This window comes from Cavia porcellus, unplaced genomic scaffold, assembly GCF_034190915.1.
Source record: "Cavia porcellus strain 051 isolate PalLab524CR breed Dunkin Hartley unplaced genomic scaffold, mCavPor4.1 scaffold_2, whole genome shotgun sequence".
Classification (NCBI taxonomy): domain Eukaryota; kingdom Metazoa; phylum Chordata; class Mammalia; order Rodentia; family Caviidae; genus Cavia; species Cavia porcellus.
In genome coordinates, this window is record NW_026947485.1 from 126,590,715 (window position 1) to 126,598,346 (window position 7,632).

At 44.5% G+C, this 7,632-nt stretch overlaps 1 protein-coding gene across 4 annotated transcripts in view; it reads left to right on the forward strand.

Moving 5' to 3' along the window:
• Positions 1-7,632, forward strand: part of Adgrv1 (adhesion G protein-coupled receptor V1) — a 526,418-nt gene that overhangs the window by 288,802 nt on the left and 229,984 nt on the right. The window lies entirely within an intron of this gene.

Genomic DNA, 7,632 nt, shown 5'->3' on the forward strand with positions numbered 1-7,632 from the left:
ACTGAAAAACTATTTACTAGGTCAAAATGGATTTGCCTTGAAGAGTGGGACCTTGAGACGCATAAAGGGTATTATTTAGTAGTACATTTATGATCCATGTGTTGGTGCAGATGTAAACAGAGCAAGAATATGCTTCCTAATTCAGTGTAGGAGCTTATCAAAATGCAGCCATGGAGTTAGTCCATCTGAAGGAGTTTCTAGATCACGCCTGTGCAAATGTTAGATGAACTGTGTTATAATCTGAGTAGGCCTTTTGGTGTTATTGACACTGCTGTTGTAATTACTATTATTAAACTCAAGCTATCAACTTACTTTCCTTACTGTAAAACTTTTATTTTTTTTAAAAAAAAGCACATTAATTAAATTTTTATTTTCACTTAAAATGTCAGAAAAACAAAACGCATTATCGTTGAGACTACTTATATTTACTTCTCTGTTCTCTCTTTCATTATCTTTTTTCTTTTTAAAGTTTTTTATTGGTGCAGACTTGATAATTCAGTACATGTGTTCAGTGTGTAATGATCAGGCTAACTGGCATTTCTGTCTCCTCAAAAACATGTCGAGAGCCTCTGGAGCACTCTTTGAGTTATTTGGAAGTGTACACTAACATGCTGTATGGACTGTGGTTACCTATGGCTGTGCCACATGGAGCTAATCTTTCCCATTGAACTGCATTTCAGCACCCGTTTTCAACCTGTCTTTAATCCCTTTTCCCTCTTATGCTTCTCAGGCTTTTGTAACCACTCTTTAGCTCATTACTCCTATGAAATCAGCTTTTTAGATTTTGCTGCTTTCTTCTGGTTCTCCCCACCCCACCCCCAGCTCTGAGAAAGGAGCTTAGACAAGTGCGTTAGTTACTTTTTCTTGATGTTGAGAACAAATACCTGACACTCAAAAGTTAAAGGGGAAAAGGTTTATTTAGCTCATGGTTTATAGAGGTTTCAGTTCGTACTCAGCTGGCTCCAGAGCAGGGTGGCACGGCACGGGGGCATCAGAGAAGAGAAACAGTTCATGGTGGACAGAAGGCAGCAAAGCAGTAAAGTAGCAAAGGTTAGCAGCAACTGATGACAACAGCCCTCTTTCTGACCCTTACATTCTCTGCAGGCCACAAGCTCTTAGTGTGGGCAGCACTCACAGCTAGGGTGGGCCTTCTCATTACCCACGCCCAGAACTATGCCAAACAAATCAGTGAATTAATTTAGTAATCACACACCATTAATCCCAGCACCACACACTCTAGATCCAGCCACCTCTGAAAAAGCCCCACCTATCACTACATGAAGCTTTGGGAAACATCAAAACACAAGTCATAAAAATAAGCAAATACGTGCTCTGTGTCATCCAGCTGGCCAGGAGGGTCTGTCTGAGAGCTGTGAGGAGCTCATGTCCCCGTGCTCCTAGAGTCACAGCATGAGAGAAGAGCTTCGAAGGACAGATCTTGCAGTGAGGAATTAAATGAGCAAATGGATTGAAGCAGATAAGAAACTCATTTGGGGTCGTGGGTGTCAAGGGGAGGTGGCAGCTGTGACATCTGGCAACAGTGAGCTGTGCACTTGGGATGGTGAGGCTGGTGAAGACCGGAAAAACATTCTCTTTCCTTCCTGCAAGTTTTGCAGTTTCTTGTCTCCTTTCTCTAAATCAACAAAAGGCCACACTGCAAGTTTTGTCTTACATAACAAGCAGGAATAGAATATTTGCTAACTCTTATACAAGGTAGGGATTATGAGGTAGATGCATGTACAAGCCCTGCTTTACAGATGAGGAAGTTGTGTCGTAAAGAGTTTGATTACCTCACCTGGACTTGGTTCAGTGGGACACAGTACAGCTGCCCACCACTGGTCTTTGCTCTGAAAACGGCTCCCATGTCAGCTACTTCTCACCTCTGGGATGCAGGACCCAACACGGCACCTTCAAGGAGGGGAGGTGAGCTTTCCTCCGCAGCTGGCAGCTGAGAGGCAGATGGCACAACAGAGACAAACAAGGAGCGGGGAGGGAGGTGACCGCTCCCAGATCGCACCTCACGGACCCCACCTCTGAGCAGCACAGCTCCCTACAGCGTCTCCGTGATTGGATTCCTTTTCAGAAGCTTCTATGACTGTCTGAGGCTTAGGGAGACATCCAGATAAATTCATACTTCATAAACGGGCAGTGTGCTGTGTTACCAAAAGCAGTAGAAGATTTTAGGGTGACTGAACTCGGGGATCCATTTGATTTAAATAGAAAGGGCTTAGCATGTAATAGTTGGAGAGAGATGAGTGCAATTTGGGGCATTAAGGGCTTAAAGTTTCCACAGTACATGTGAACTAATGATGTCGCCTTCGTAAATGTAGAAGTCTTTAACGCAGCCAAGCGGTTACTGTTATAATTCCTATGTTAGAGACAGAAGAAATGAAGCTCACAGATTGAGTTACAACCCACAGCCCTCATGGGTTGAATGCTCAGGGAGAAGGACTTGAACCCAAATTTCCCTGAGTTCAAAACCCATGTGTGTAAATATCAAGCTGTGTGGCATGAGAAAGGTCATTTGAAGACATGACAGGACAGAGAAGGGCTTTGAAGCCGGGAAAGGAAAAGTTCAGATGGGAAGACTGGGTATCAGTGGGAGAGTCACCCTCACACTTAGCAAGAACAATGTCTCAGGAAACCTCGGAGAGAGATGATGCAAACCACGGGAACTTAGAGTGCGGGGCGCAAAGAAATAGAAGAAGCTGCCACTGCTCCTGAGAGACATCGGCTGGCTGTGGGGGCTGCAGGAGGGGACAGCTTGGGGTGCTGACTCCAGAAGGCCTGCAGGAGGGAAGCAGCCCCTCTCTGCACTGCCACTTTCTTTTCTTGAAAGAGAAATCCCTTTAAAAAAAATACTAAAAAGTAACAGAAATCAATCCATTGCTCTTTGGCCCTTGTTTTTATTGACTGCTTTGGAATTTTCGATCTTTAAGGCAAATAACTCCATGGTCCAACCCAGCCTCGTTACAGAAAGAAAAGAAGAAAATCAGAGCTTTGTGCAAGCATTTTTATCCCCATTTCTGGAATCCAAATTTCTGTGATGCATCTGCATGTTTAGTGTTACTGTTGTTGGTCATTATGTAACCTCACAATCAATCATGAAACAAATATGTGACCAACATTTATCAAATAATTTTATAATCTTTTTTACAACCCAAAATACTAATATGCAAGTACGAACTTGTGACGATATGGATGTTTTTGTGTTCAGAATTGCATTAGATTTGAATATTGAGCAAAGTATTAAATTCTACCCCAAATATGTGCAGTGGCGCCTTGGTTCACAAACTTAATTCCTTCCACCATACTGGTTACAAACCAAACCAGAGGAGAACAGAATCAAGTTTAATGGTTAGGTTCAATGTTGACCTTTCTGGCGTACGTGTGTGTGAGTGTATTTTATCTTTGCTTTTTTTTAAAGTATATATTTGCTTTATCAGATTTGCCTTTCTTACAGTATTTTAAAAATAAAAACCACATAGTGATGCATGCCTGACATCCCAGCACTTGAGAGGCTGAGGCAGGAGGATTGATGCAAATTCAACACCAGCCTGAACTATCTAGCAGTGTCCTGTCTCAAACAGACAAACAAACAAACAAAATTTAAAAATACAACCCAAGTTCCTTTTCTCAGCAAGCTTTGAAAATTCAGCTCAAATAGACTGTTCTCGCTACACTGAAAATAAGTAGACACAAGATACAAAAATAGCATGGTGGCCACACTCCTGGGAAAGTCAGACTTTCCTGCATGCCCAAGTGTCCTGCAGCAGGGAGAGTGAGTAATGCTGTAACTGAGGCTGCAGTGACAGTATCATGTTTGCGACATGGCTTTTGTTCCTAGGAAAAATGGTGAGACAAACCCAGCCTTTACCAGAAAAACACCAGCTTGGAATCTTTTATTACAGCCTCAAAAACATAAACTATCCTTGACTTTTAAAAGGCTTCTTTTGATGTCTCTAACTAGGGAAACTCGAGGTCTGAGAAAACCCGTTTTTATCCACTTTTAATGATAGTTCTAGAGAACTTTAAATAACAAATACAGAAGAGTCCCAGTTTTGGAATTAGAAGGACAAATGGGTAACATCTCAGAGCTGCAGCAGAAAAGTCTCCTCCTCGGCAAAAGAATGATGAGGATGGGAGGAGCTGTGGGAGGCCCTGCGGGCTCCTGCTCCTGAGTCTTGGCTGCCTGCCGCTCTGTCCCCACCCGCTTGCCACTTACTGTTGGCTTTCACCAGGCTTTTCTGTTGCTCTTCATTATCTGGGGTAGACGGGGCCAGTAATTTGGCTTGGTTTGTATTTTTTAAAGAAGTAGTTTTCCCTGATCAGAGTATTTTTCTAAGCATTTGTCCTCATTGCTTATGTTGCATTGTTAGAACTTTTTAAAAATGTCAAATGCATGCTACTTACAGTGTACATATGCTCATATGGGGAGTGAGTTTGTATACATGCGTATGTACTAGAAATCTAAAGGAGGTGTGTATTTAAAATGCAGGGTCATGCAATGAGGACATGTCTCACGAAACGGTGCTGCTGAGGGTTAGCGCAAGTGCTTGACAGGTTTTGTTCAGCCTTCCTTTTCTTGCTGAAACCTTGCTTCCCTTTGCTTTCCTCTTTGCAGTGAGGGCCCTGCACTGTTAGCTTGTAGCTTCATGTGGAGGGAGCCGCGCCTTCAGAGCTGTACCTGCCTGCTTTTCTCAGGGATCGTCCTGGCTTTAGTCACCTGTCTGCCTAGCTGGGCCTTGAGGTGCCATGAGAAGGAACTATTCCTTTACGTGTCACCTACTATGTGGAGAGGTGGAAGACCAGACTGCAGTAGTCAAGAATGGGAAACAGCCTCTCTCATGGGCCATCATTCCAGCCAAGCCCCCAGGCATCTCCCTGCAAAACACACTCCCTTCCATCCGGTGGGGAGGAGCCTGGTACAGGCGTGGTGTGTTGGTCAGCAGAGTGACCATGGTTGCCAGATAGAAACATATACATAGCACAGCTCAGCAACCAAGAGGGCCTTCTGGCCGGGTTTCACCTGTGAAAGATGTCTCCTGTGAGTGAATTTTGTGGGATTCAGTAAAGAAATTACAAGAAATTTCTCAGCAACCCCATTCCAGAACACAGAATTCAATGAAGACTATGTCTGGTACAAATGTCTCAATTTTGGTATAAAGCGAAGCTTTGCTTTTGGGTATGGATTTCCATCTTTTTAAAAGAACGTTCAGAGAATGGACCATCTCTGAGAATTGAACCCATTTTGTCTCTGTCCTTCCAGTGTGTTCCTCAATTGTGTCTCCCCACTCCGGCTTCACTGTGGCCAAGCTTATTCAGGTCATTTGCTCTAGACATCCCTTCTCTGTTCTTGGTGGTTTTACTCAGGCTTCTTTCTTTATAATCTGTTTTCTTTTTCCTTCTAAAGACTGAATTCTCCCACTGCAAACCCTGCAGCAGCCACCTCCTGAGGCACATGAGAAATCTGCGACTTGTGTCTGCCCGGGGGTCAGTGCCTGCCCTCCCTCTGATCCCTCACTCACCACAGTTACAGGAGGCTCCCACCCTCTTCTCCCTGGGTTCTGAGTTCTAGTCAGTGCCTCTGTGTCCTGTGCTCTGTCCTTCATTGTTTCTCATTGCCACATCCTCCATTCACACTGGGCTCGCATGCTGCCAGCTCCGAGCAGCGCCCTCCATGGTGTCCCGTGGCTGGCACCCTCATTCAGGTACCTGCTCTGTGTTCTGGACTCCTCTCCCTCCCTGCTTCCCAGCTCTCAGAGCCGTGCTGGCAAACCTGTGGCACCCGTGCCGGGAGGCACGCAGGGTCCTCTCTGTCCACACCCCAGCCAAGTAACCCGTAGCAGAGCGGTCGGATAGCGGTTGATTTGTTTTTTAAACTGAAACCTCGGTGTTTGGGTTTAATTGCATTGTCAGCCCTTTGCAAAAAATAAGTGAGTTTGTGGTGGTTAAGGTTTGAGCACTTGGTCTCTCAAAGGTTTGCCAGCAGTGTCCTAGAATACCACTCTATTAGATCAAGAGTTGTCTCTTTTATTTCTGTTCTAGTGCCAATAAAAAGCTGTTTGGCACATACTAGATTCTCCATAAAAACTGGTTGAGTGAGAAAAACAATAAGATTACAGGAAATTCTAGGCTTCTAAAGAACATCCTCTAGAAATCTGAAATTCACTGATCACTGTTCTCATGAAGATAAACACCTCCTATATTTTCAGTTCTGCAAAGAGAAATGAGACAAAAGCTGGCAGTGCGCAGCAGTGTGAGGGTTTCGGGGTCTGGGGGGCGCAGTCTGCAGAGTTGGCTCTCAGAGCAGCTTCTGGGATTTCTCCTTGAGAAGCAAGGTGAGCCCTGGGAGAACAGCATGGAGTTTGAAGGGCGGCTTATCCTACAATCTCCCTGTGCTCCATAGGAATCAAACTTTGTGTTAGGTGGAGACATTCATGATTGGCATTAACTAATTGGAATTGCTAATTCTCATCAATGGTTAACTAGTGAATGTGTAACCTGCCAAAATAATTGATATAGGCCATTAAATAAGGATGTGAGAAGCAAGGTCGTGGCATTTATAAATGCCGTGCTGGAACTGAGGCTGCGACGAACACCCCAACATATGGCAATAGGCCGGCACATCATGCACAATCTTGCTGTGTTTAGATCATGTTTAGGAAAGTACGTTTGAGTCTCTTGTGTCTAATAGCACACCCCAAAAACATTTTAACTTATGAGTAGCCAAAAGCTTATTATTGCTTGGGGTTTTTAAAACAACCAGGTTAATGAGATATAGCCATTAACGATCTCTATGTCTCCCTTAAAATAGCTTTACAATTTTGCATTTAGGGGATATCTTTGCATTTAGGGAATATGAGTTCATGCCTTGGAAATCTTCATATAAAAACAAGTGTCAGTTCATTTCCTCGGCTACATTGAATCTACCTGGAGAAGTGTTCCGCAAGCATTTATTACAGAAGGGCAGCGTAAGCATTTACGGAGACACACAGGTGTGTAGCTGGAGTCTAGAGCAACTCCAGGCCCTCTGAGGAACTGATCTCCACTCCTTCAACCCGATCTGCTGTTGTGTCTGCTGTTAGGACCCTCAAAGCACCCCATTAAAAATGTCCTCTACCCCACAAACAGCCCACACTTGAGCAGCCTCCCCTGTGCTGTGAGGGAATGGCTCGTTAGAGAACCTCCATCAGGGTTAATTATTGAAGACTCCTGTGTGAATATTAGAAGAGTCAGATGAAGGCCAGCACGTCTGTGTACCACCTGGGGTGTGGGTCTCCAGCGGAGCAGAAAATCCTGCTTATTCTCCGGGTGACAAAAAGAAAAGGCCTTTGATGGGATTCTTGTGGAACACAATTTGAATTTATCTCATTCTGCTCCTCTCTGCTTATTCTGTGGCACACGTAATACACCAGGTTTTATCCTAGCAATTGCAGACAAAAAGGTGTAAGACATAGTTAAGAGCCGCAAGCAATCTGTCATCTGAGCAGGAGTGACAAGCAGTAAAGGGGTAGACAAGTGCAGTGGTCTGAACATGTGAGCGCCTGGACAGCAGCATGTGGTGGGTGTGGCTGTCTACAGCGGACTCATTCTAGCCGAGGGGGGCAGGAGCGGGAGCATCTTTACAAA